This window comes from Ranitomeya imitator, chromosome 1 (assembly GCF_032444005.1).
Source record: "Ranitomeya imitator isolate aRanImi1 chromosome 1, aRanImi1.pri, whole genome shotgun sequence".
NCBI lineage: Eukaryota > Metazoa > Chordata > Amphibia > Anura > Dendrobatidae > Ranitomeya > Ranitomeya imitator.
The window spans coordinates 186289945-186311822 of NC_091282.1; positions in this window are offsets into that span (position 1 = coordinate 186289945).

Here is a 21878-nt window from a genome sequence, read left to right on the forward strand (position 1 = left end):
AAGGCTTTAACTTGTTTCTTGGAAACTGGTTTTGGCCATGTTTGGATTGCCTCCACTTTATTGATTTGGGGTTTTATTTCTCCACGACCCACTATGTATCCAAGGTACTTAGCTTCTTCTTTACCCAAGGCGCACTTCTTCGGGTTTATAGTAAATCCGGCCTCTCTTATAGCATCCAACACCGCTTGGACTTTCTCCAGATGACTCTCCCAGTCCGGGCTAAAGATGACGATATCATCTAGGTACGCAGCAGCGTAGGCCTTATGGGGTGCAAGGACTCTATCCATAGCCCTCTGGAAGGTCGCCGGAGCTCCCTGTAGGCCAAACGGCATCCGGGCATATTGGAAGCATCCATCAGGTGTCGAAAAGGCCGTCTTCTCCTTGGCTTCCTGTGCCATGGGGATCTGCCAATACCCCTTTGTCAAATCCAAGGTGGATATATATCTGGCGTGCCCAAGCCTTTCGATGAGCTCATCAATACGGGGCATGGGATAAGCGTCGAACTTGGAGACTTCATTCAACTTCCGATAGTCGTTGCAAAACCTCCACTCTCCATCAGGTTTTGGGACCAGGACAATTGGGCTCGACCAACCGCTCTTGGATTCCTCAATGACCCCAAGCCTCAACATACGCTCCACTTCCTTGGAGATAACTTCTCGACGAACCTCAGGAATACGATAAGGTTTCACATTCACCCGCACATGTGGCTCTGTTAGGACCTCGTGCTCTATGACCTTCGTGTATCCTGGCAATTCTGAAAACAGGTCCCTGTTTTTCTGGAGTAACTCCCGGCACTGCTGTTTCTGGGTCTTTGATAGCGTCTCTGCTATAGTAACCGCTCCAACCTCACCTTCTGGGTTGCTTAACAATGATGGAGTTGCTGTCGGCTCTCTATCTTGCCATGGCTTGATGAGGTTGACATGGTAAACTTGGAATGGTTTCCGTCTTCCTGGTTGGTGAATTTTATAATTTACCTCACCAAGTTTCTCGACAACCTCATATGGCCCTTGCCATTTGGCCAAGAACTTGCTTTCCACCGTTGGAACTAACACAAGAACTCGGTCTCCCGGATTGAACTGCCTCACTCTTGCAGACCGGTTGTAGACCCTGGCTTGAGCTTCTTGTGCTTGGAGAAGGTGTTCTTTCACGATAGGCATCACCTTTGCAATCCTCTGCTGCATCAGGGCCACATGCTCAATGACGCTTCTGTGGGGTGTGACTTCGGCCTCCCAGGTTTCCTTGGCTATATCCAGGAGTCCTCGTGGATGTCGGCCATATAGAAGCTCAAACGGTGAGAACCCTGTGGAGGCCTGTGGAACTTCACGAATGGAAAACATCAGATAGGGTAAGAGACAATCCCAGTCTCTACCGTCTTTCTCTATAGCTTTTCTCAGCATGCTCTTTAGGGTCTTGTTAAACCTCTCAACAAGGCCATCTGACTGGGGATGGTACACCGAGGTCCTCAACTGGGAGATCTTCAGGGCTTTGCATAACTCCCTCATCACCTTGCTCATGAAAGGTGTACCCTGGTCAGTCAGGATCTCCTTTGGCAGACCTGTCCGGGAAAAGACATGGACCAACTCGCGGGCTATGCTTTTTGAGGAAGAATTTCTCAAGGGAATTGCCTCAGGATAGCGTGTGGCATAGTCCAGGATGACTAATATATACTGATGGCCCCGAGCTGATTTAACTAAGGGACCGACCAAGTCCATGGCAATTCTCTCGAACGGTACCTCAATAATGGGCAGTGGCACAAGGGGGTTCCGGAAATGAGGAGTAGGAGCAGTTAGCTGACATGTAGGGCAGGACCTGCAATAGTTCACTATTTCCCGGTGACACCCAGGCCAATAGAACCTCTGCACAACCCGTTCCTGCGTTTTTTCCACCCCCAGGTGTCCACCCAAGATGTGTGAATGGGCCATGCCAACACTTTCCGTCTATACGGACCCGGCACTATCAACTGCTCTACCAACTCCTCCCGTATTTTCGTGACACGGTACAACAACTCCCCCCTCAACAGAAAATGGGGAAATCTTGTGTCTGCCCCCGGCTCCTGTACCACCCCGTCAATAACTGTGACATTATTAAAGGCTTCCCTCAGAGTGGGGTCCCTATGTTGGGCAGTCCCAAAATTTTCACCGGTAACTTCTAACTCCAGAATGTCAGATGTAGGGGATACTTCCTCCTCATCCCCAACCAGAACACAAAAAGGAAAACTGTCTGCCTCTGGGTGTGGCGATACCCTTCCAGGGTTCACTGGTTCCCTGCCAGGGAGCTCAGAACCATTTCCCCACAAATCCCAAAACAAACAGAAATCCCGGCCAATAATTATAGGGTGCAACAAGTCCTGAACCACGCCGACTATGTGGGACTCAGTGCCACATGCCGTTTCAATGTCCACCCTGGCCATAGGGTAGTCCTTTGCATCACCATGTATGCACCGCACTCCGACCTTCTTTCCTGGGAGCAGGTGGAGAGGAAAAGTGGCCCTCACCAGGGTCACTAGGCTCCCCGAGTCTAACAGTGCCGTTACTGCTCGACCGTTCACCTTTACGGGACACGCTTGAGGTCCCTCGTTGGATGAACAACGGCGTCCCATGCTGCAGTCCATCTGCTCAGTGGTTTGGGAACAACGGGCAGCTATATGTCCTGGCTTGTGGCACCTCCAACAAATAATATCACCCGTGGGGACCTTGGGCACCACCTCCCCCGCCCTTTGTGACCTTGGACGCACCACCCCTTTTTGGGACTCAGCTACCTTCTGGGACCCCCAGTACGGCATGGGCTGCCTCCCGAAGGAGCCTTCCAACCCTTGGTATCTCTCAACCAGTCCGATCAGCTCGTCGGCATTCTGGGGATCACCCTGGGCAACCCAAGACTGTATAGGCCTTGGGAGGGAATGGACAAACCGATCCATCATCACCCGTTCTACCATCTGTGCAGGCGCAGAGGATTCTGGCTGCAGCCATTTCTGGACCAGGTGCAACAGATCAAACATTTGGGAACGAGGTGGTTTGTCCCGGTGATAGCCCCAGGAGTGAACTCGCTGTGCCCTGACAGTCAGTGTCACCCCCAAACGTGCGAGAATCTCGGCTTTCAATTTGTGATACTCTTTGGCATCCTGCAAGGTCAAATCATAGTACGCCTTCTGGGGTTCTCCCGTCAGGTATGGCGCAAGTACCTCTGCCCACTGCTCTGGCGGAAGTTTTTCCCTCTCAGCGACCCTCTCAAACACCGTCAGGAAGGCCTCAACATCATCCCCGGGAGTCATTTTCTGCAATGCGCGTCTTACCGTCTTCCGGACGTGGGTGTCATCAGCCAAACCTGGGGTTGGGGCGCTCGCCTTGCCCTGGATGGCGGTTGCCAGAAGCTGCATCTGCTGCTGATGCTCCTGCTGGCTCTGCTGCATCTGCTGTCGTTGCTCCTGCTGACTCTGCCGTTGCTCCTGCTGACTCTGCCGTTGCTCCTGCTGGCTCTGTTGTATCTGCTGCATCAACAGCCTGTTGGTCTCTTGCTGCCTTTTCTCCTGCTGTGACTGCATCTGGACCAAGTGTTTCAGCAGGTCCTCCATTTTCTCCGGCAATGCTTGCTGGCTTGCAACAGCCTTGACCCAGGACATTCAAAAATAAACTCACGTCTCCGCTGGGAACGCTGCTCGCACGTCTCCACCAATTGTAAGGATTTCACTCACTCAGCTGCGACGGCTGACACTCAGGAGACGTGTTCCTTTAAAGTTCACTGGGTTTATTGCTTCATAAACCATGTGGCAAATAACAGAAAGCAAAATGGGCCTTTGGTTCAGGCAAAGAAAAGTAAGTGTCCAGTTCATCCGGCTCAGTCCTGAAGCCGTAACACACTCAGGAGGGTTTCACCTCCACACATCTCTGCTGTGTAAAGGATTAGCCAGTCTTATAAAGAGCTAACCCCACCCAGTAACCCATCACATGATTAGCCATGTGGTCTGACATTACCACAGGTCCTGAAACACATATACAAGATTATGTGCCAGAAAGGAATACTCCGGGCTACATTACAGCAATCAGGCACTTATGTGGCACATACCTCCCATCGACCACAAACCCTTTAGCCATGCTACAATGTGTATCCAGACCTCTTTTAATGCACCCCATGATCCTGTTTGCCTTGGCAGCTGCTCCCTGGCACTGGCTGCTCCAGGTAAGCTTATCATTAACTATTTACCCAGTGGTTTCCCGTTCAGTGTGTAATGGTGATATTGATTCCTTCTTCCCATGTGTATAACCTTACATTTATCATTGTTAAACCTCATCTGCCACCTTTCAGCCCAAGTTTCCAACTTATCTAGATCCATCTGTAGCAGAATACTATCTTCTCTTGTATTAACTGCTTTACATAGTTTTGTATCATCTGCAAATATCGATATTTTACTGTGTAAACCTTCTACCAGATCATTAATGAATATGTTGAAGAGAACAGGTCCCAATACCGACCCCTGCGGTACCCCACTGGTCACAGCGACCCAGTTAGAGACTATACCATTTATAACCACCCTCTGCTTTGTATCACTAAGCCAGTGATAGTATAGTTTGTTTCACAGGCAGGCTACTCTGCTGACGTGCAGACACTGCTCCTAGGCCCTAAACTATCAACTGGATTAGATGCAGTAAAAATTGAGATACACAGGCGATAGTTTGTTTCACAGGCGGGCTACTCTGCTGATGTGCAGACACTGCTCCTAGGCCCTAAACTATCAACCGGATTAGATGCAGTGAAAATTGAGATACACAGGCGGCGTAGCTAGCTTCACAGGCGGGCTACTCAGATGACTATCAGACAATGCTACTAGCCCAAAAGGATTGGCTGATCTAGATTACACCAAATGTTGTGACAAACACTTGCACAGCACTGGCACAGACCTGCCTGGCAATTAGTGCTATGAACTGCTGTAACCTACCCTGAAAAGGGCTGATATTACAACTAGTCCCGACTCCTCCCGACTCCCTAAATCTCTCTGACAATTCGCTCCAATAAAACACTATTAGTCTGTATAGCGCCCACAGCAGCAGCGGTGCCGTCTAACACTAAGCTGCAGCAGTGAGGAAATGGTGGCGACGGGGCAAATGGCTGGTTCTTATAGGGCAAGGACATGTGACATACACAGCCAATGACACATGCCCTTGCTTGTGTGCATCACTTGCACATTGCTGTGTGTGTGTGTGCACTGCTGATAGTCTGAGAAACTGCACCGCCCTCACTGCGGGAAAGAAAAAAAAATGGAGATTGGCGTTATTTCAGCACAGATCTATCCACCGCTCCCCCGCCCACTATACTCTGAAACAGTCTATTAACAATGATAAACAGTTTTAATGTGCAAAGCATGCGAGGCTTTTGGTGAACGAACATTTTTCGAACAGAAACTCGAACAGCCGAATTTTAAGCAAATTGTTCGGGTTCGTCGAACGACTCGAACACCGCCCAAAACAGCTCGAATTTGAAATTGGCGAACAGTTCGACTCGAACACCGCTCATCTCTAGTCATGCATACAAGGATGGGAATAAGGAACCGTGCATACAAGGATAGGGATGAGGAGCCATGCATACCAGGATAGGGATGAGGAGCCATGCAGACAAGGATGGGGATACGGAGCCATGCAGACAAGGATGAGGATGAGGAGCCATGCATAGCAGGATAGGGATGAAGGGACAATGCATACCAGGATAGGGATGAGGAGCCATGCATTTGTAAGGAGGAAGATCAGGCTGCAGGTGCCTGCATCATGCTGGGTCCGGAACTGCTGAGGCTGCACCCCATGTTGCTCTGGGAAAAGAACAGGGGACAGGACAGGCACCATGACCCGGGAAGAGGGAGCGTGACTAAGCCAGGCAGTGAGGAGAAAGAGTGTGAAGAAACAGTGAGAGACAGCATGGGGCAGAACTGCGGCAGAGCTTTCGCATACGGACCACTGAGCTAGTGAGAACGCCGAGCGCCAATCTAAGCAGAGTGCAGCGCTCGTGCGGAGGAGCGACTGCCTGGTGCAGAACCCTGAGGTGTGTCCCCCATTGCTGACAGACCCACAGCGGCACCCATGGCTACTTTGAAGAACCTAGAATATAAGACGTATTTTCAGTTGTTTCACACTTTTTTGTTAAGTATATACCGTAATTCCACATGTGTTCATAGTTTTGATGCCTTCAGTGTGAATGTACAATTTTCATAGTTATGAAAATACAGAAAAATATTTAAATGAGAAGGTGTGTCCAAACTTTTGGTCTGTACTGTATATATATACAGGATATATATGGATATATATACAGTGGGGCAAAAAAGTATTTAGTCTGTCAGCAATAGTGCAAGTTCCACCACTTAAAAAGATGAGAGGCGTCTGCAATTTACATCATAGGTAGACCTCAACTATGGGAGACAAACTGAGAAAAAAAATCCAGAAAATCACATTGTCTGTTTTTTTAACATTTTATTTGCATATTATGGTGGAAAATAAGTATTTGGTGAGAAACAAAATTTCATCTCAATACTTTGTAATATATCCTTTGTTGGCAATGACAGAGGTCAAATGTTTTCTGTAAGTCTTCACAAGGTTGCCACACACTGTTGTTGGTATGTTGGCCCATTCCTCCATGCAGATCTCCTCTAGAGCAGTGATGTTTTTGGCTTTTCGCTTGGCAACACGGACTTTCAACTCCCTCCAAAGGTTTTCTATAGGGTTGAGATCTGGAGACTGGCTAGGCCATTCCAGGACCTTGAAATGCTTCTTACGAAGCCACTCCTTCGTTGCCCTGGCGGTGTGCTTTGGATCATTGTCATGTTGAAAGACCCAGCCACGTTTCATCTTCAATGCCCTTGCTGATGGAAGGAGGTTTGCACTCAAAATCTCACGATACATGGCCCCATTCATTCTTTCATGTACCCGGATCAGTCATCCTGGCCCCTTTGCAGAGAAACAGCCCCAAAGCATGATGTTTCCACCACCATGCTTTACAGTAGGTGTGGTGTTTGATGGATGCAACTTAGTATTCTTTTTCCTCCAAACACGACAAGTTGTGTTTCTACCAAACAGTTCCAGTTTGGTTTCATCAGACCATAGGACATTCTCCCAAAATTCCTCTGGATCATCCAAATGCTCTCTAGCAAACTTCAGACGGGCCCGGACATGTACTGGCTTAAGCAGTGGGACACGTCTGGCACTGCAGGATCTGAGTCCATGGTGGTGTAGTGTGTTACTTATGGTAGGCCTTGTTACATTGGTCCCAGCTCTCTGCAGTTCATTCACTAGGTCCCCCCGCGTGGTTCTGGGATTTTTGCTCACCGTTCTTGTGATCATTCTGACCCCACGGGGTGGGATTTTGCGTGGAGCCCCAGATCGAGGGAGATTATCAGTGGTCTTGTATGTCTTCCATTTTCTAATTATTGCTCCCACTGTTGATTTCTTCACTCCAAGCTGGTTGGCTATTGCAGATTCAGTCTTCCCAGCCTGGTGCAGGGCTACAATTTTGTTTCTGGTGTCCTTTGACAGCTCTTTGGTCTTCACCATAGTGGAGTTTGGAGTCAGACTGTTTGAGGGTGTGCACAGGTGTCTTTTTATACTGATAACAAGTTTAAACAGGTGCCATTACTACAGGTAATGAGTGGAGGAAAGAGGAGACTCTTAAAGAAGAAGTTACAGGTCTGTGAGAGCCAGAAATCTTGATTGTTTGTTTCTGACCAAGTACTTATTTTCCACCATAATATGCAAATAGAATGTTCAAAAAACAGACAATGTGATTTTCTGGATTTTTTTTTCTCAGTTTGTCTCCCATAGTTGAGGTCTACCTATGATGTAAATTACAGACGCCTCTCATCTTTTTAAGTGGTGGAACTTGCACTATTGCTGACTGACTAAATACTTTTTTGCCCCACTGTATATATATATATATATATATACACACACTGTATATACACACAGGTGCTTCTGACAAAATTAGAATATCATCAAAAATTTAATTTATTTCTGTTCTTCAATACAAAAGTAAAATTTGTACATTATATAGAGTCATTACAAACAGATTGATCTATTTCAAGGGTTTATTTCTGCTAATGTTGATGATTATAGCTTACAGCCAATGAAAACCCAAAAGTCATTATCTCAGTAAATTAGGATAATTAAGAAAAATCACCTGCAAAGGCTTCCTAAGCATTTAAAAAGGTCCCTTAGGCCAGTCTCACACGTCCAGATAATTGCGGTACCGGAAAAATCGGTACCGGAATTATCCGTATCCGTGTGCTCACGTGGCACATCAGTGTGGCACACGTGCAGCATTCGTGTGCCGCCCATGTGCCGACTGGGTACCACACGCACCGTGCAGGAGACAGCGCTACAGTTAAGCGCTGTCCCCTGCATCTGGTGCTGAAGCCGCCATTCACTTCTTCTCTCCAGCAGCGTTCGCTGGAGAGAAGAAATGAAAAATCTTTTTTTTTTTTTGGTGTTTAAAAAAAAGATCCCTGTCCCCAACCCCCTCCCACCCCCTCACCCCCTGTGCACCTCCCCCCCCCCCCCCCCCCCGCTGTTAATAAAATACTTACTTGGCTCCCTCGCTGCTTCTTCTCCTTGCCGCAGCTTCTCCTGTATGAGCGGTCAAGTGGTGCCGCCCATTACAGTGATGAATATGCGGCTCCACCCCTATGACTTTAATGGGTCTGTGTAATACGTGCGCTCCCACGAACACTGACATGTCTCCATGTTTTTCAAACGGACACACGGTCCGTGAAGACACGCTGACATGTGCAGAGACACATTGATTTTAATGTGTCTACGTGTGTCAGTGTCTCCGATACGTGAGGAAACTGTCACCTCACGTACCGGAGTCACTGACGTGTGAAACCAGCCTTAGTCTGTTTCAGTAGCTCCACAATAGTTGGGAAGACTGCTGACTTGACAGATGTACAGAAGGCAGTCATTGACACACTCCACAAGGAGGGTAAGCCACAAAAGGTCATTGCTAAAGAAGCTGGCTGTTCACAGAGTGCTGTGTCCAAGCATATTAATGGAAAGTTAGGTGGAAGGAAAAAGTGTGGTAGAAAAAGGTGCACGAGCAGCCGGAATAACCGCAGCCTTGAAAGGAATGTTAAGAAAAGGCCATTCGAAAATTTGGGGGAGATTCACAAGGAGTGGACTGCTGCTGGAGTCATTGTTCAAGAGCCACCACACACAGACGTATCCAGGACAAGGGCTACAAGTGTCGCATTCCCTGTGTCAAGCCACTCATGACCAATAGACAATGCCAGAAGCGTCTTACCTGGGCCAAGGAGAAAAAGAACTGGACTGTTGCTCAGTGGTCCAAGGTGTTGTTTTCAGAGGAAAGTACATTTTAGATTTAATTTGGAAATCAAGGTCTCAGAATCTGGAGGAAGAGCGGAGAGGCACACAATCCAAGTTACATGAGGTCTAGTGTGAAATTTCCACAATCAGTGATGGTTTGGGGAGCCATGTCATCTGCTGGTGTAGGTGCACTGTGTTTTATCAAGACCAAGGTCAGTGCTGTCATCTACCAGGAAATTTTAGAGCACTTCATGCTTCCCTCCGCCGACAAGCTTTTAGGAGATGGAAATTTCATTCTCCAGCAGGACTTGGCACCTGTCCACACTGCCAAAAGTACCAATACCTGTTTTAAAAACAACAGTATCACTGTGCTTTATTGGCCAGCAAACTCACCTGACCTTAACCCCATAGAGAATCTATGTGGTTTTGCCAAGAGGAAGCTGAGAGACACCAGACCCAACAATGTAGACAAGCTGAAGGCTGCTATCAAAGCATCCTGGGCTTCCATAACACCTCAGCAGTGCCACAGGCTGATCGCCTCCATGCCACGCCGCAATGATGTAGTACTTGATGCAAAAGGAGCCCCGACCAAGTATTGAGTGCATTTACTGAAAATACATTTCAGTAGGCCAACATTTCGGATTTTAAAATCATTTTTCAAGCTGGTGTTATAAAGTATTCTAATTTACTGAGATAATGACTTTTGGGTTTTCATTGGCTGTAAGCCATAATCATCAACATTAACAGAAATAAACACTTGAAATAGATCACTCTGTTTGTAATAACTATATAATATAGGAGTTTCACTTTTTGTATTGAAGATCTGAAATAAATTAACTTTTTGATGATATTCTAATTTTGTCAGAAGCACCTCTGTATATATATATATATATATATATATATATATATATATATATATATATATATATATAGCCATTTTTGACATTTTAACCCCTTTCTGACATATGACATACTATCCCGTCGAGGTGGGGTTGGCCCGTATGACCACCGATGGAATAGTACATCATATGCGATCGACCGCCCTCACTATCGCAGCTGACATCTGGTACTATGTGCTAGGAGCGGTCACGGACCGCCCCCGGCACATTAACCCCTGGCACATTGCGATCAAAGATGATCACAGTGTTCCGGCGGTACAGGGAAGCATCGTGCAGGGAGAGGGCTCCCTGCGTGCTTCCCTGAGACCCTCGGTACAAGGCAATGTGCTCACCTTGTACTGAGCGTCTCCTCCCTGCAGGCCCTGGATCCAAAATGGTCGCGGAGCTACTTCCGGGTCATGCAGGGGGGTGGCTTACAAGCGCCTGCTCAGAACAAGCACTGGTAAGCCTGCAGCCCTGCATGTCAGATCGCTGATCTGACACAGTGCTCTGCAAAGTCCGTAACGACCCGACCTATAAAACTGTCCCACTAGTTAACCCCTTCAGTGAACGCGGTAAAAAAAAAAAAAGAAAAGCGAGGCAAAAAACAACGCTTTATTATCATACCACCAAACAAAAAGTGGAATAACACGAGATCAAAAAGACAGATATAAATAACCATGGTACCGCTGAAAACATCATCTTGTCCCGCAAAATGAGCCGCCATACAGCATCATCAGCGAAAAAATAAAAAAGTTATAGTCTTCAGAATAAAGCGATGCAAAAATAATTATTTTTTCTATAAAATAGCTTTTATCATATAAAAGCGCCAAAACATAAAAAAATATAAATGAGGTATCGCTGTAATCGTACTGACCCGAAGAATAAAACTGCTTTATCCATTTTGCCAAACGTGGAACAGTATAAGCGCCCCCCCCCCAAAAGAAATTCATGAATAGCTGGTTTTTGGTCATTCTGCCTCACAAAAATCGGAATAAAAAGTGATCAAAAAATATCATGTGCCCGAAAATGTTACCATTAAAAACGTCAACTCCTCCCGCAAGAAACAAGACCTCACATGACTCTGTGGACCAAAATATGGAAAAATTATAGCTCTCAAGATGTGGAGATGCAAAAACTATTTTTTGCAATAAAAAGCGTCTTTTAGTGTGTGCCGCCTGCCAATCATAAAATTCTGCTAAAAGAAATGCTATAAATAGTAACTCAAACCCCCTTTCATCACCCCCTTAGTAAGGGAAAAATAATAGAATTTAAAAAATGTATTTATTTCCATTTTAGCATTAGGGTTAGAGCTAGGGTTAGGGTTAGGGTTAGGGCTAGGGTTAGGGCTAGGAATAGGGATAGGGTTAGGGCTAGGGCTACGGTTAGGGCTAGGGTTAGGGTTAGGGCTAGGCTTAGGGCTTATGGTAGGGTTAAGGCTAGGGTTAGGGCTAGGGTTAGGGTTAGGTCTAGGGTTAGGGTTAGGGTTGGGGCTAGGGTTAGGGTTGGGGCTAGGGTTAGGGTTTCAGTTAGAATTGGGGGTTTCCACTGTTTAGACACATCAGGGGCTCTCCAAACGTGACATGGGGTCCGATCTCAATTCAAGCCAATTCTGCGTTGAAAAACTAAAACAGTGCTTCTTCCCTTCCGAGCATTACCGTGCGCCCAAACAGGGGTTTACACCAACATATGAGGTATCAGCGTACTCAGGACAAATTGGACAACAACTTTTGGGGTCCAATTTCTCTTGTTACCCTTGGGAAAATAAAAATTTGGGGGGCTAAAAAATAATTTTTGTAGGAAAAAAATGATTTTTTATTTTCAGAGGCTCTGCGTTATAAACTGTAGTGAAACACTTAGGGGGTTCAAACTTCTCACAACACACCTTGGGGGGTCTAATTTCTAATATGGGGTCACTTGTGGGGGGTTTCTACTGTTTAGGTACATTAGGGGCTATGAAAACGCAATGTGACGCCTGCAGACCATTTCATCTAAGTCTGCATTCCAAATGGCGCTCCTTCTCTTCCAAGCTCTGCCATGCACCCAAACGGTGGTTCTCCACCTCATATGGGGTATCAGCATACTCAGGACAAATTGGACAACAACCTTTGGGGTCCAATTTCCCCTGTTACTCTTGGGAAAATACAAAACTGGGGGCTAAAAATTAATTTTTGTGGCAAAAAAAATAATTTTTATTTTCACAGCTCTGCGTTATAAACTGTAGTGAAATACTTGGGGGTTCAAAGCTCTCACAACACATCTAGATAAGGTCCTTTAGGGGGTCTACTTTCAAAAATGGTGTCACTTGTGGGGGGTTTCAATGTTTAGGCACATCAGGGGCTCTCCAAACGCAACATGGCGTCCCATCTCAATTCCAGTCAATTTTGCCTTGAAAAGTCAAATAGCACTCCTTCCCTTCCAAGCTCTGCCATGCGCCCACACAGTGGTTTACCCCCACATATGGGGTATCGGCATACTCAGGACAAATTGTACAACAACTTTTGGGGTCCATTTTCTCCTGTTACCCTTGGTAAAATAAAACAAATTGGAGCTGAAGTAAATTTTTTGTGAAAAAAAGTTAAATGTTCAATTTTATTTAAACATTCCAAATATTCCTGTGAAACACCTGAAGGGTTAATAAACTTCTTTAATGTGGTTTTGAGCACCTTGAGGGGTGCAGTTTTTAGAATGGTGTGACACTTGGGTATTTTCTATCATATAGACCCGTCAAAATGACTTCAAATGAGATGTGGTCCCTAAAAAAAAATGGTGTTGTAAAAATGAGAAATTGTTGGTCAATTTTAACTCTTATAACTCCCTTACAAAAGAAAATTTTGATTCAAAAATTGTGCTGATGTAATGTAGACATGTGGGAAATGTTACTTATTAAGTATTTTGTGTGACATATCTCAGTGATTTAAGGGCATAAAAATTTTCTAAATTTTCGCCAAATTTCCATTTTTTCACAAATAAACGCAAGTCTTATCAAAGAAATTTTACCACTATCGTGAAGTACAATATGTCACGAGAAAACAGTGTCAGAATCATCAGGATCCGTTGAAGAGTTCCAGAGTTATAACCTCATAAAGGAACAGTGGTCAGAATTGTAAAAATTGGCCCGGTCATTAATGTGCAAACCACCCTTGAAATGAAATGAAATGAAAATGGGTCAATGTAAAAGTTTGGTAACCGTTATAGCTTTGTGCAGGCCCAAAAAGTGGATCAATTATGTTTTGGGTTTGTGTTGCAGCCAATGGCACAGGGAATATTTCACGAGTAGGGGAAGAATGGATTCAATGAAATTTCAACAAATTCTTAATGCAAACATAATGCCATATGTAAAAAAAGCTCAAGTTGAAAAAAGGATGGCTTCTACAAATGGATAATGATCCTAAATACACATCAAAATCCACAATATACTACCTCAAAAGGTGTAAGCTGAAGATTTTACAATGGCCCTCACAGTCCCCTGATCTGAACATCATTGAAAATCTGTAGTTAGACCACAAAATATCAGTGCATGCAAGACGACCCAGGAATCTCACAGACCTGGAAGAATTTTCTATGGAAGAATGGATGAAAATTCCTCAAATAAGAATTGAAAGACTCTTGGGTGGCTACAAAAAGCATTTACAAGCTGTGATACTTTCAAAAGATATACCCCCTGACGAAGCTGCAATTGAAAATGGTGAATTTCTCTGAAATGATTTGTTAAAGTGGACACATTTCTGTTGTCATTGGTAATATTGAACAGATGATGTCTAATGCATGCTTTTAAATGGGTTTTCCTCTTTCAGGAAAGTGGACCTCAAATACTCTACCTAAAATAACAAAGAGAGCAGGTACTTTCCCTCAATGGGACCAGCACAAGCTCCCCGCAGTTGTGCAGGTTTCGGTGTTTTGACCTCATTGTATACAAATATTAAAATACTGACCGTGATTTCCAAACCGAAAACTGGTGTGTACAGGTGTAAGCTAAGAGTAGCCATCTCTATACAAAAGTAACAAACAAAGCTGCACTATAACATGTAAACATGAAATATATGAAATTTGAATAGCATTACTGCATTAGAAAATAGGAAAAAAACAAGAAACTTAGTGTTAGGAGTCCGGATTCTCCCGCTATACAGGATAGATCCCAAGCCTTATGTGCCTCTGCGGTTTCCCATTCAGGTTCAGTCGCTGCGGGGGCTGCTGAGCATAAACGTCGGTCCCAGCGTCTTGCTCAGGCTCGTGGTGTTCGTTTGGTTACTTCTGGCTCTCCAGCCAAGTTTATGGTAACCAGCGGCGACCTGACACTCTGGAGTCTAAAGGTACCTTCACACATAACGATATTGTTAACGATATCGTTGCTATTTGTGACGTAGCAACGATATCGTTAATGAAATCGTTATGTGTGACAGCGACCAACGATCAGGCCCCTGCTGGGAGATCGTTGGTCGCTGAATAAAGTCCAGAACTTTATTTCGTCGCTGGACTCCCTGCTGACATCGCTGGATCGGCGTGTGTGACACCGATCCAGCGATGTCTTCACTGGTAACCAGGGTAAACATCGGGTAACTAAGCGCAGGGCCATGCTTAGTAACCCGATGTTTACCCTGGTTACCATGCTAAAAGTAAAAAAAAACAAACACTACATACTTACCTACCGCTGTCTGTCCTCCAGCGCTGTGCTCTGCACTCCTCCTGTACTGTCTGTGAGCCGGAAAGCAGAGCGGTGACGTCACCGCTCTGCTTTCCGGCTCACAGACAGTACAGGAGGAGAGCAGAGAAGCAGAGCGCAGCGCTGGAGGACAGACAGCGGTAGGTAAGTATGTAGTGTTTGTTTTTTTTTACTTTTAGCATGGTAACCAGGGTAAACATCGGGTTACTAAGCGCGGCCCTGCGCTTAGTTACCCGATGTTTACCCTGGTTACCGGCATCGTTGGTCGCTGGAGAGCGGTCTGTGTGACAGCTCTCCAGCGACCAAACAGCGACGCTGCAGCGATCCGGATCGTTGTCTGTATCGCTGCAGCATCGCTTAATGTGAAGGGGCCTTACGTCCAGAAATCACCTTACTGAGCATGTTCATGATGTGGCGTCTTCCTATTGATGGTCGGACGTCACCGGCTCTGGTGATGCGGCATCTCCGGATTGGTCTGTGGACGATGTCTCAGCCGGCTGGGCATGAGTGTTTGAGGTAGAGCCTTTTGCATAAAAGATTTCCAATGGCGCCCACGGGAGCGCTAGTATCATTTGTGTGTGGCTATGTGAGTGAAGACCCTACCACTGTGTCTGCAAGTGCCGTATGTCTATCTAGCTTTAGGACTGTACACCTAGACAGGCAGCTAGCGTCAGTGGCTTAGCATCTGTTACCTACATGTGTGCATTTAGCACAGTAGAGTTTCAGAGCAAGCTCAACCCCAGTGAGGGTATTATGCTCAGCATCTGTTTCGTTTCTGTGTGTGATTGACACAGCTCAGTTGCAGAGCATCTGTTTAGTTTCTGTCTGCGAGTTCAGTTCACGTGCTTTTCCTGTGACGTTTAACAGGACAGAGCACTTAGCACTTGTTTGTATGGTTCCTTCCTGTGGAGTAGCAGAGTTTGGAACTCAGCATCCTGTTCACACTGAATGGCGTGAATCCAGTGTGTACAAGTCATTGCTCGTCATGTGTTCCGTCATTTTTCACTAGCAGGATTTTTCCATCTCTGCACGGTGGACCCCGGTTTGCGATTTTGCTTTATTATTTATTTTATTTAGTGCAATCCACAAACCCTAACACTTGGCTCATAATTTGGTCAACTCATGCATGCCCAGCAGCCATGGCAAGGCGACCTTCATTGCTGGGCACCTATCCCAATCTGATTTTTCTCCTAGGCTGAAACCTACATTTACATGGGTAGGCAGAAACCTGCTGGAAAAAGAAACGCCACGGGCTGATGGTTTGAGTGCTCGGTCAGAGAGCCTATGTATACAAATATCACAAGACTGACCTTCACTTCCAAACAGGAAACTGGTGTGTACAGGAACTTAATAAGAGTAGCCATCTCTATACATAGCTAACAAAGTTGCACTCTGTAGTACTTTTGCATGTAATCATGAAATATATGAAATTTGAATTGCATGCACCAATTGGCCAAATAAGTATCTTCTTCCTAGCCTTCTTCCTACTTCCTCTCCTAACAGATCTGCTCGGTTTGCTTTCTGCACTTTTGCCATAGCTGTATTAAATACGGATTCTGAATATCCACATGATCTCAGTCTGTCACAACTGGAATGCTTCTGAGTCAAACACCTTCTCATCTGTGCAGTTTCTGCAACTGTCATCAATTCTTCATATGTAATATTATGGATAACATGGCGTGGGTGGAAAGAAGAAAGAATTTCCTGCTGTGATCTCTTCTGTGTGAAGAAATATACACCATCATTCTTTCCTGTTAGGGTAAAATTAAAAAATGAAATTTGACAATTCGTGTAAACAGCTGTAAATTTGTTTTGCTTGCTTATATAGTGCCATCATATTCCACAGCACTAAATAGCATTATTAACCACTTAATGACCAGGGGTATTCCCAGAGCCATAACTTTTTTAAGTTTCTGGTCGATATGGCCATGTGAGGGCTTGTTTTTTGCGGGACAAGTTGTACTTTTGAACAACATGATTGGTTTTAACATATCGTGTACTTGACAAAGGGAAAAATATTCCAAGTGCGGTGAAATTTCTAAACAAGTGCAATTCCTTTGTTGTCTTTTTTTTCCTTTACCTCTGGTTGTCATGCCGACCCATCGGTGACCCGTGATCATGTGACAGGGTCACCGATGGGCAGGAATAGCGACGGGCTTCCAGTAAGCGCGAGTTAAATGCCGCCGTCAGAGATTGACAGCGACATTTAACAAGTTAACAGCTGCGGGTGGATCGTGATTCCTCCAGCGGAGGATTCCACCTACGGCTGTTGCGGGCACATGTCAGCTGTATAGATCAGCTGTCATGTACCCGGAAAGGTGCAGGCTCAGCACTGGAGCCCCTACAAAACAGGGGGAGTCTGAAATAGGCGTACTATTAAGCCCAATGTCGGAAAGAGGTTAATGTCCTCAATGGGACTTACATTCTAAATTCCCTATCAGTATGTTTTTAAAGTGTGTGAGGAAACACAAACACAGGGCAACATACAAACTACCGTGCTGTCCGTAATGACAAGTGGACATCATTCTGAACCAAATAGGCAAATATTAAAATTTGAGAGTCCTCGGTGGTTGATACTAGGTTAGCCTTTAAAAGGTATCAACCACTGAGAACTCTCAAAATTTAATATTTTTCTATCCAGTGGTTAACAAGATACAAAGATATATACAGTGGGGCAAAAAAGTATTTAGTCAGTCAGCAATAGTGCAAGTTCCACCACTTAAAAAGATGAGAGGCGTCTGTAATTTACATCATAGGTAGACCTCAACTATGGGAGACAAACTGAGAAAAAAAATCCAGAAAATCACATTGTCTGTTTTTTTATCATTTTTTTTTTGCATATTATGGTGGAAAATAAGTATTTGGTCAGAAACAAACAATCAAGATTTCTGGCTCTCACAGACCTGTAACTTCTTCTTTAAGAGTCTCCTCTTTCCTCCACTCATTACCTGTAGTAATGGCACCTGTTTAAACTTGTTATCAGTATAAAAAAACACCTGTGCACACCCTCAAACAGTCTGACTCCAAACTCCACTATGGTGAAGACCAAAGAGCTGTCAAAGGACACCAGAAACAAAATTGTAGCCCTGCACCAGGCTGGGAAGACTGAATCTGCAATAGCCAACTAGCTTGGAGTGAAGAAATCAACAGTGGGAGCAATAATTAGAAAATGGAAGACATACAAGACCACTGATAATCTCCCTCGATCTGGGGCTCCACGCAAAATCCCACCCCGTGGGGTCAGAATGATCACAAGAACGGTGAGCAAAAATCCCAGAACCACGCGGGGGGACCTAGTGAATGAATTGCAGAGAGCTGGGACCAATGTAACAAGGCCTACCATAAGTAACACACTATGCCACCATGGACTCAGATCCTGCAGTGCCAGACGTGTCCCACTGCTTAAGCCAGTACATGTCCGGGCCCGTCTGAAGTTTGCTAGAGAGCATTTGGATGATCCAGAGGAGTTTTGGGAGAATGTCCTATGGTCTTATGAAACCAAACTGGAACTGTTTGGTAGAAACACAACTTGTCGTGTTTGGAGGAAAAAGAATACTGAGTTGCATCCATCAAACACCATACCTACTGTAAAGCATGGTGGTGGAAACATCATGCTTTGGGGCTGTTTCTCTGCAAAGGGGCAAGGACGACTGATCCGGGTACATGAAAGAATGAATGGGGCCATGTATCGTGAGATTTTGAGTGCAAACCTCCTTCCATCAGCAAGGGTATTGAAGATGAAACGTGGCTAGGTCTTTCAACATGACAATGATCCAAAGCACACCGCCAGGGCAACGAAGGAGTGGCTTCGTAAGAAGCATTTCAAGGTCCTGGAGTGGCCTAGCCAGTCTCCAGATCTCAACCCTATAGAAAACCTTTGGAGGGAGTTGAAAGTCCGTGTTGCCAAGCGAAAAGCCAAAAACATCACTGCTCTAGAGGAGATCTGCATGGAGGAATGGGCCAACATACCAACAACAGTGTGTGGCAACCTTGTGAAGACTTACAGAAAACGTTTGACCTCTGTCATTGCCAACAAAGGATATATTACAAAGTATTGAGATGAAATTTTGTTTCTGACCAAATACTTATTTTCCACAATAATATGCAAATAAAATGTTAAAAAAACAGACAATGTGATTTTCTGGATTTTTTTTCTCAGTTTGTCTCCCATAGTTGAGGTCTACCTATGATGTAAATTACAGACGCCTCTCATCTTTTTAAGTGGTGGAACTTACACTATTGCTGACTGACTAAATACTTTTTTGCCCCACTGTATTTTTCCTGTATCAAATAGGCAATAAATTTATGAAACTCATAGACCAAAACAAATAATACATTTTCTACAAAATGACTAAACCATTCCATAGACCATAGATAAGAGTTGGTAATATTTCAAATAGATTCTTACTCCCAGTCGTACATGTATAAATCAGCGAACGAGGGTAAAAGTTGCACCCCAATTGATATTCCTTTCACTAGATAATGATATTCCAAAAAATATTGTATTTGAGAAGAAAGTCTATTGACATTGCCAGGAATTCATGAGGCTCAGGACTGTGTTTACTGTAGATGTTGAAATGTTTTAACCTGTGTTCGTCTTTTGAAAATGGAGTTCGGTGTTCCTGCTGAGCATCTACTACTCTGTGCTCAGCCTGCTATGTGGTTCTAGATCCGTCGAGCTCCGGTTCAATGCTGCAGTGCTTGCACCATACCGCTTGAGTTCCTTTCTAGGTTGTGTCTGTTATCCGGAGCCTGACGACTGGTGCCTGGAGCCTGATGACTGCTGCTTGGTGCCTGGAGCCTGACGACCGCTGCCTGGTGCCAGGAGCCTGATGATCGCTGCCTGGAGCCTGGAGTCTGACTGCCTCTGCCTGGTGCCTGGAGCCTGACTACCTCTGCTTGGTGCCTGGAGCCTGATGACCGTCGTCTGGTGCCTGGAGTCTTCCCTGATGTTCTGTGTCTCTGATGTCCTGAATGTGTTCTGATGCTTCCTACCTGGAGCCTTGTCTGTTGTCCGGAGTCCAGATGTCCTGCTTTTGTCCTTGATATCCAGCCTGTGTCCAGATATCCAGTCTGTGGTCCTGGTGGCCCAGCCGGTGTTTCAAAGTCAGTCATGTTCCTAGACGGGCTCTTCCTCCGTGTTTTTGGGGAGTCTCCAGTCTTGTTTCTCGGTGACGGCTCTGCCTGTGTGTCCTGGATCTGACCAGCCAATATTTTGAGCTTCCATGTCAGTGTTCCTGGATCCGTGCTGTCCGTGTTTTGCTTATGTCTCGATGTGCGGCCTGTTCCCTGGTGTCCATCCCGGGTTTGACATCTGTGTGAGGGCTGTGTCTGATGTTCTCCTGCTGTGCATGTGCTATGCCTGAGGCCTGAGAGAGGTTCTCCTGATATGCCCGTGCCAGATAACCCTGGACTGCATGAACCCGTGTTGACCTCTTGCAATCCCCTGATGTCTGCGGACCTGTGATGTTCACTCTTCCTTGATGTGCGGAATCGAGAGCCTAGCATTGTTATGTCTTGTGTTCTGTATGATGATTTTATGTAGTAAACTTTATGCTTCTTCATACATGTCATCTAGTCCTGCATGTCATCACCTTGCCCACATGCTCAGCTGCCACAGACCCCAGCCTTTCCCTAGTCCAAGTAGGCCCGGGTCCCCCTCTGTGGTCTAGTGGGTCCATGTTCCATTACCACCTGGGTCGCACGCCCCACTGTTGTGAATTCTGTTTTCGGGCTCCCTCCTGTGGTCATGAATGGTACTTCGGCTGGTTCTGTCCATGGACTTTCTCTGATGCCTGTGGGTGTTTCTGAGTTTCCTTCTACAGGTGACGAGGCTAATTCGTTAGTGGGCTGCTCTATTTAACTCCACTTGGATCCTTGTCCTATGCCAGCTGTCAATGTTGTAGCATTGGTCTAGTTCGCTCCTGGATCTTCCTGGTTACCTGTTTTCTCCAGCAGAAGCTAAGTTTCGCTTTGCTTTTTTCTTGTTTGCTATTTTTTCTGTCCAGCATGCTTATGTGAATTTTGCCTTGCTTGCTGGAAGCTCTGGGACGCAGAGGGGCGCCTCCGCTCCGTTAGTCGGTGCGGAAGGTATTTTTCCCTGCACTCTCTGTGTGGCTTTTGTAGGGTTTTGTGCTGACTGCAAAGTGACCTTTCCTATCTTCTGTCTGTTTAGTAAGTCGGACCTCTCTTTGCTAAATCTATTTCATCTCTGTGTTTGTGATTTCATCTTACTCACAGTCAATATATGTGGGGGGCTGCCTTTTCCTTTGGGGAATTTTCTCTGAGGCAAGATAGGCTTATTTTTCCTATCTCTAGGGCTAGCTAGTTCTGAGGCTGTGACGAGGCGCCTAGGTCATGTTAGGAGCGCTCCACGGATATTTCTAGTGTACGTGATAGGATTAGGGATTACGGTCAGCAGAGGTTCCACTTCCCAGAGCTTGTCCTGTATTAATGTGCTATCAGGTCTTTTCTGGTGCTCTAACTACCAGGTCCACTATTTGTTCTAACCACCAGATCATAACAGTACAGCTGGCCAAAAGTATTGATGCATCTCAATAGAGGGATAAGTGAAGCTCTGAGACCATTTTTTTTTCTTTGCAGCGTGTTCTGTCTCACTTTTCCCCTTTGTCTCTGGGTGGTTCAGAACACCGGTGTAGACATGGACATTCAAGGTCTGTCCTCTTGGATGGATAATCTCACTACAAGGGTACAAAACATTCAAGATGTTGTGGTTCAGAATCCGATGTCAGAGCCTAGGATTCCAATTCCTGATTTATTTTTTGGTGATAGATCTAAGTTCTTGAATTTCAAAAATAATTGTAAATTGTTTCTAGCTTTGAAACCTCGCTCCTCAGGTGATCCTGCTCAACAAGTAAGGATCATTATTTCTTTGTTACGTGGTGACCCTCAAGACTGGGCATTTTTCCTTGCGCCAGGAGATCCGGCATTGCGTGATGTGGATGCATTTTTCCTGGCGCTCGGATTGCTTTATGACGAACCTAATTCAGTGGATCAGGCAGAGAAAATCTTGCTGGCTCTGTG